The sequence below is a fragment of the Haemaphysalis longicornis genome, unplaced genomic scaffold, assembly GCF_048455015.1.
Source record: "Haemaphysalis longicornis isolate Haplotype H1 unplaced genomic scaffold, Haemaphysalis longicornis Haplotype H1 scaffold_9, whole genome shotgun sequence".
In the NCBI taxonomy this organism is placed as follows: Eukaryota; Metazoa; Arthropoda; class Arachnida; order Ixodida; family Ixodidae; genus Haemaphysalis; species Haemaphysalis longicornis.
In genome coordinates this window covers 120,657,229-120,665,345 of record NW_027526460.1, presented here as the reverse complement: position 1 = coordinate 120,665,345, position 8,117 = coordinate 120,657,229, and positions in this window count along the sequence as shown.

Below are 8,117 nucleotides of genomic sequence, written 5' to 3'. Positions count from 1 at the left end.
TAAAACGTATCTTTGTTTCGTCAATGTCACCATGGTTGCATTTGGTGTACAACAAAATCATCAAATTCTCGAAATTTCTCCCAATATATCATGTGCAGCTTTCCCGCTCATGGCAGTCCGTTCAACAGCGATTAATCTGTAGTTATTTAGCGTAATGTAAAATTCTTTCGCGCTGCTAATATTGGGGGTGAAAACTTGCTTTGCGCACAGCTTCAAGTCTTGCACGTTTTGCGGCTAGGTTCCTGAGCCATGGAAACTATCCCATAGAAATGCATGGGGAGTAAAATTTGATCGCGAATTACACATAAACTATTCAGAATCCTGAAAAGTGCTTCTAGTGTTTCTATCTTCCCGTTGAAGTCTTGCTTTGTGCCAAATATCACTTTCCTGAAGTAATTTTCCTAGGTTCCTGCGAGGTTAGAATTTTGAGCGGGAAAGCTGGGTATGAGGGGACAAAAGACAAAGTAAAACTTCCGGAAATTTAAGAGGACAAGGTTTTCATATCTTACTTAGATATATTTCAGCCACGGAAGGCGTTTAAAACTAAACATATAATAAAAAAAGCGAAATTCGCGCTACAGTCGCGCAATATCGGCAGGAGTGACATAATATAGACCAACACTGAAACAGCTTTTAGTGTGTTAGCGGTGTGTGTTAGCCTTCGAGCGACACGTTAAAACAAAAATACAAGGTGCCTTTACAATCGCGATGGCATATTTTTACAATGTCCTAAGCAGGCCTAAGCAGTCTTTGCGCTGCAGGGCAGAGGCAAAGAATATTTTGGTGTCAAATTGCAAATTGCTTTAAATAAATTGGCGCCATAGCCTGTTTTTGCTATTTACCAACACGAAGATGCAGTGCTTTTTTAGCAGGTATCGTACAATGACGCCGCGATATTTTAAGGTTTTGTAACAAAACCCATAAAACGTGACTTTATAGCAAGCGTACGGTCAGATAGTAGACATCGTAGAAGGTTATTGTGGCCCCATAAAACAGAAAGTGACCAGTAAAGTCGCGAAAATTGTGTCAGTGGTTTGGTATCAAAGATTTGTTGAAACTTAGAGGAATCACAAAGCGCTTGCAGTAAACTAGGAGCTCCGTAGTGAACGGAAATGATTGATACGCAGCGTGCGTCTATATCTTTGAATAAATAAAATGCAATGGATATGTGCGTTGTGCAGTTCAGCACAATAGAGATAATTTTAAAATTTTGCGTTGCAGAAAGGAGGTAAGTATGAAACAATGCATAAATTTGTTTAATGCCAATATTGGGGCGTAATATTTTGTCAGTGGTTGAAATATAGGTTTTGTCCAGTGAGCAGACACTGCTGCGTTCTTCAAACTTTAATTGATGCTCTCCATATCATTGATCCCCCCAACGTAAATGTCTACTAACTCGAAAAAACTCTGGGAATCGATAATGACACTATGGCTGAACACAGCTCCGTTTGACCGATTGGCCCCCTATTTGTTTACTGTAAATGCATTTTTTTTGGGCTGGGATCTCAAACTTCTAAAAGGTGTTTTGCTCAGCACACAATAATCGTGTACAAGCAAAGTCACCACATACCAATGACTGACATCCTTGCATTCGCCTTAAGATGCCGCGCGTGGTGGTTCACTGACCGCGCTGAATGGCACACTTTATTTCACGGTTCATGCTAACCACGATTGTGTAGTAAACACAACCCACTGAATAACGTTCGAAGTACTCTTCATAATTTTGAAGCGTGACAGAAGTAAATCACCTCGGGTTGGAGCTTGCGGATGTGGAGAAATATAGATTTTAGGTGGTGCCCGTGACTGCGTACGAATACGGTCTAGTTGGTACTCCATTTTAACTGCGTTAAGCACAGTAAAGAAACAAAACTGCAGGACGAGGGAGACAGGAAAGTAAAGAAAAGAAAACACAGAAAACCTTGTCTCTATCGTTCTGTGTTTGTTTTTCTTTACTGCACCTAACGGAGTCCTGAGTTAACTGGTCAACGCAGTCCGTGACATCTTTTGAACTTGACCGGTGTAGCAAGGACAAGGTAGTTCATTAGGCACACAAATGGGGCGCCCTAGTTGCGGAATATGACACGTTTTGAAATACCACAAAGTGTTCCCTATGCGCTACATATTGACATATAAAGGTGTTTGATACGCACCGCATAACCGCAGTCAAACATTTTTAGAAAATGTGAAACGAGGCTCCAAATTCTATATCCACGCAATTTTGATGCGATACACCACAATGAATTGTGACAGGTGTTATTAAACTACAACAGTAATTATGAAGCAGAATTTCATGTTCCTGCATATTAGACCAAGAAGAAATTATGCGCTAACTTAAGTGTGCTTACGTGCACACATATGAAGGCCTAGCTATCATCATACTTGCTTGCGCCACTGCCTGATCATGTCCTTTCTTCGCTTTCGTATCTTCATCAACACCAGAATTACATGCTCACTGGATACAATTCACGCGCAAGCTTTCACTGAGTCTAAGCTCTCATCCATGTGAACCTGCTGCATTAACGTGCAGTCGCGTATCCCTATGTCGCGGCAAACACCAGCTGATTCTTATCCCCAATTTGCCAGGGTGCCCAGTTAGCGGGATGGAAATTCCCTTGTACTGCTGCTATGCAGACAGGGATTCAAATTTCTCACAAACCCAAATGTGTTTTTGATATTTTACTATTTACAGGGTCGTCCTGTCATGGCTGGAACTCAATGCATTCTAATTGAGCGGCCGATCTGTCGAACCCTTTTGCAACTGCACAAATTCATGCGAACGTCCGGCTGCGCGTGTTATTTTTGGAGCCTTCTTTCACGCATTCCTTGGAGTCTCTATGTAGCACAAAAGTTGTTGGTGACTCCGTGAGCTTTGTGACGGCTATTCTGTAAGTTTATTCCATCGCTAGTAGTAAAGCCCTTATTTCGGGTTCCTTCAGATAGGGTACCACGGAAAGCCTTCGCTTCTGTTGTTCTGGTCTTGTCGCAGTACCACGGTGTTGCGACACTCACCTTCGGAGAGCTGTGTCAGAAGAAATCCTGCGCACCCCTGCATCGGCGCCGGTACACTATAGCTCTTTGAGATGCGTCGTAGCTGCTCGTTGGCGGCGTACCGGATGTGCTGTGCCTGTTTTGCGGGATACCTAGAATTGTGGAAGCAGAAAAGATATCACGGATATGATTTTCAGCTATGATAATTGTTTAAAGGCTCCGTCGCCACTAACGAACGTCTTCCCCGCCCTCCAAGACGACGAAAACTAGATCGAATACGACTACGCGGAGGCCATTGCCAAATTACGTGCTGAGCGACGTGAACCGCATCGACTTCGGCTACCCCATTCCATCCTGTTTTACTCGGTTGGCAACGATCACACTCCGACATATTCGGACAACCTTTGCCATAATGCCGCACATCATGGATCTCTTTGAACTACACCCGGCAGATATTATGTGCAGGCGATGTGAATAACCTGACAGCCAACGACTCGTTGATCTCAACGACTTGTGCTGGAGCTGCCCCGCATTGCAGGCCCAGCGAACCCAGCCCCGTGGTCTAAAGCCACATCAAGTCACGTATAAAAATGGCTGTTGATTAAGTTAGTTATGCCTAGGTGTGCATAGCGAGCAGTACGGTTAATGTTATTGTTTAGCTTGGCACTTTGTACGGTTACGACGCTTCTCGAGGCGGGCGGCTCGTTCTTTCTCCGTCTCCTCGGCTCGCTGTCTCCTTTTGGTTTTGTTCCGACGACGAAGCCCGGCTTGTTTTAGTCCCTCCGACCCAATTTGGTTATTCTGACGACAAATCCCTCCTAGCAGCACCTTCTACATATACGATGCAACGCCGGCTCCCGCTCTGTTGCAACGCGGTTTAACCGGCTCCTCCTCTGACGTCATGCGAGATGGGGGCGGCGAGCGGCGCTGCGAGCTGCGGCGGTGGTTAGGCAACAGATCAGTTCGCGTTGCGGCCACCAGCCACAGCGAAACGGCTAGAATACGGCCACTGTAGCTATCACTACAAAAAGCTGCGGGAGTGAACCCACCCGAAGGGTCTACGTAGACTTATGTAGATCATCTCCGTGTGCTCTGTACAGATCACCTCCGTGTGCTCTGTGCTCTGTACTAGCGTAGATCATGTTCGTGCGCTTTGTACAGAGCCTCGACTTTCTCCACGACTGCGTTCGAGAAGCTGGCATAAAGGCCCGCATTTAATTGAGACGCTCACCTCCTTCTTCCAGCTCTCGTCCCGCTCCCTTCCTCTGGCGATGAACAAGGTGAAGAACCCGATTGTAATTAAGTGTAATAAACAGATATCACAACAATCACATGGGCGATATTTTTGGCACCATTCTGGTTGACGACGACGAAAACTGCCGGCGCTTATGGCGTTTAATGAGGCATCTAAAGCTTTCGCCTTTTCGCCTTAAAATGAATTGGACAAACAGAGGGAAGTGATGCACTATGCTCGGGCGCAACACGTTGACCTTCTCTTTTTGCAGGAGTGCAACTTTCGTACTCCACGCGACGTTCTTTTGTTTCGCGAGCGCTTTTGCGTGCAAGCCTGTATCGGACCCCTCCGTACTCCGGCATATTCGAGCTGGCTCGCTTGACGAGGTTGGGTTGGCCGCTGTTCCACAAGTTACACTCGCCGATGGTTCGGTTAGCACGAGGGTTGAAGACATAGCCGAGGTATTCGTGGGACATTTTACCACCCTTTTTTCGTCCGAGAGCGTGTCCTGGGATGCAGAGGAATTCGAGGACAAGCTTAGCGCATTTTGTGGGGTGCTGCCATGCGTGCCAGATCACCTGGTTGAGTTGCTGTGTGCTCCTGTGGATGCCGACGAGTTGAGTCAGTGTGGTAAAAGATTGAACGGTGCGTCGGCGCCTGGGCCTGACGGTATCCCTGCTGGATTTTACAAGAAGTTTTTTCCGGCAATTCGGGGTGCACTACTCGACATGGTGAACGGCTTTCTTCAGCGCGGAGTGCGACCTGACTCCTTCCGTGAAGGCCGTGTCATCTTGATCGCAAAACCAGGCGGGGATCCTACGCAGCCCCAGGCGTATAGACCAATTACACTACTGAACACTGACTACAAGATTGTAGCATCCATTTTGGCCAGACGCACCAGTACCGTTTTGCCCGATATCATAAGCCAAGCGCAAACGTGCAGCGTACCAGGTCGCACAATTTTCTCGTCCCTGGCATTGACGCGCGATTTGTTCTGTTACGCGACAAAGATTAGCGCTTCTGGGTGCTTCATCTCTCTCGATCAAGCGAAAGCTTTTGACAGAGTGGAGCACCGATACTTGCTGGGAGTTTTGCGCCAATACGGCTTTCCGCCAGACTTTGTCGCTATGCTCGAGCTGTTGTACTCGGACGTCAGCGTCCGAATCCTTGTCAACGGGCTTTTAAGTAGTCCGTTCTCTGTCACCCGTGGGATAAGGCAGGGCTGCCCTTTGTCACCTTTGCTTTTTGTCATTTGTCTCGACCCACTGCTGCGCCGTGTTGATGCAAGCACTGCCATCCGCGGCTTTCCGTTGCCAGGCATATTCCAAGTTAAAGTGTCCGCGTATGCGGACGATGTGTCCCTGTTCATTCGGGACGAGGACAGCTACCGAGCGTTTATGCGGCTATTTCAGGAGTACGGTGAGCTGTCTGGAGCTCGACTGAACAGGGGAAAAAGTATGGCGGTGCGCTTCGGCACATTTGCGTCTGGCTTGGCGGGCGACGTAGAATGGGTGACGGGTGTTCGAGTACTAGGTGTGGTTTTTCATGCCTCGGGTGAAGTGGCGCGTAGTACGTGGAAGCGTCTCCTTGAGACTGCGGAGCAACGTCTTGCAGTTGCAGGAAAGTTCAGGCTTTCCCTTGCAGAGCGAAGCTACATAATTAAGTCGTCCGTCTCGGCAGCGCTTTTTTATGTTGCACGCGTAGCAAAACCGCCGCGCCATTTCACCCGACAGTTCGCAACGAAGTTTGGATCGTTCTTCTGGGCGGGCAAGACGGAAACAGTGTCACGAGCGCTGCTGAGGCTGCCCAAGTCAATGGGTGGTTTTAGTCTTCCTTGTTTGCAAACTATGAGCAGCGCGCTGGCGGTACGGGCAGTGATCGACCTTGTGGACTCAGACGAGTACCCAGGAAAGGCGCTGTTCTAGTACTTTCTGGGAACTTCCCGGTTATTATTTTATGACGCGCACATCGCCGGTCCTTCAGCTGAGCAGCCGCCGCCATTTTACGCGTACGTTATAAAAACATTGCGAAATCTCCAGTCTTCCTTGCCAAGCCTAAGTTTTAGGGAAAGTACGGCAAGTGAAGTGTGCGAAAAATTGGCAATAACCCAATTAGACAACCAACAGATAGGAAGGTCACGCGGTGTCCGGTGGCATCAGCTGACTTCGGCGGCACTTCCGGCTGATGTTCGGGATTTTGGATGGCTACGTGGCTGGGAAGTTCTCCCGACGTGTGACCGTCTGGCGAGATTCGGCGTTGTGCGTTCCGCACGGTGTCCACACTGCGACCACACTGAGACGTTAGAACATGCCTTGTTTAAATGTCGTGTACCGGCAACGTTTTGGACTGTATTAAGCCGGATGTTCGGACTCACACTTCGAATGAACACTCGTTCAAATGATGTGTTGGTGAATTTTCTGATGTGCGCTGGTGCTTTCGTTTTGTGGAGAAATCGTGGTGCTGCATGTCTTCGAGCCCGGCCGCAACGGGCAATGTACCCTCTGCTGTGGCGTGTCCGGTCGATTCTCATGAGTCATTTGGAGCATGAGTTGGCAGCTCTAGGGGAAAAAGCCTTCCTTTTGCGTTGGTCTACGCGCTTTATAGTGGTCAGGAGCAACATCCTGAACGTTTCCCTAGTGCCGTACTGAGTTCAGTATAGCTTATGAACTCTTTCTTTGAACTCTGGTGGACTTTATGTGACTTTATTTGCAGTAGCTTGTTGCCCACGCCAAACATTTTTGCGCAGTGTGTAGAATGACCACGTTACATGAAAACTGATTGGATAATTTTCTGTACTTAGGGCAGCGCTGTTATCACTAGTCGCTGCGCCTTCACATGTGGGTTATAATAAATTCTCTTTACCCCCGTAGAAAAGAAGCTACCCTTTCTACAGCCACTTTGAGGTTTTCGTATATTGTGCGCCCCTGGCCTGTTTTTATTCATTTCTTCAACAGTGTACATGACTAACTGGAGACCAGGGCTAAAGGCGAAAACCACATGACGGGGTCCCGGCACCCTTTGCGCGTTAATACTTCAATTTATTAATACATAAACAGTTAAATCACAGTATTTCGCAGCATAATCCAGAAAGGAAAACATTGAAACTGTGCACTTATCAGTTTCAACAAAGTAACGAAATGTTTCTGCCAATGAAGAAAAAAACATGAACATGAGCATTTATTAGTTTAAACATTACGAGCCTTAACCTCACGCATACATTTTCATTAGCGTGCAAGTGAGACACGCGAAAGCAAATACAAAAACGTAAACCATAATAAACACACGCAACCAAAAAGATCTAATTTGTACTCAGGTTCACTCAGAGGATGGATTTGGGCAGATATCAAAGTATTTCAAACTTGTTTTGATCGCCATTTTCTAGTCCATAAAACACCCCAAGTACACTGTAGAGAGACACAGCTTACCGAGTTATAACAGAAATATTTGTGTTTACTAAAAGCGTCGTGCACTTCCTTTCAAAAGTCGATGGGATATCGTGAAAATGCACACTCTGTTCTTGCATATTTAGCACTTTTGTTGACTGAAAATCAATAGTTTGTTGGTCGTATTCGTCCTTATAGGCAATGACCTTCGTTTTGGATTCCGGATATCATATTTGACCGCACTTTCAGAGTGCAATTTCTATATCCCGCTCCTGTAAATCCACTGTAGAAGCTTAGAGTAATAAACTTTGTCGGTATTCAGCATGTTGTGTTTAATGAAGAGTGGTCGTGTTCTTAGATCCCGCCTATTCCCTTTGAAATTTTCGCACATTCGCTGAATTTTCTTTTGCAGAATAATTAACCTATTGTAGTTATACGTGGTCGTGGCGCCTCATACCACAATTCCGCAGCTTAGCCTAGAATAGGAAAGGGATAATATAATGTCTGTTTCA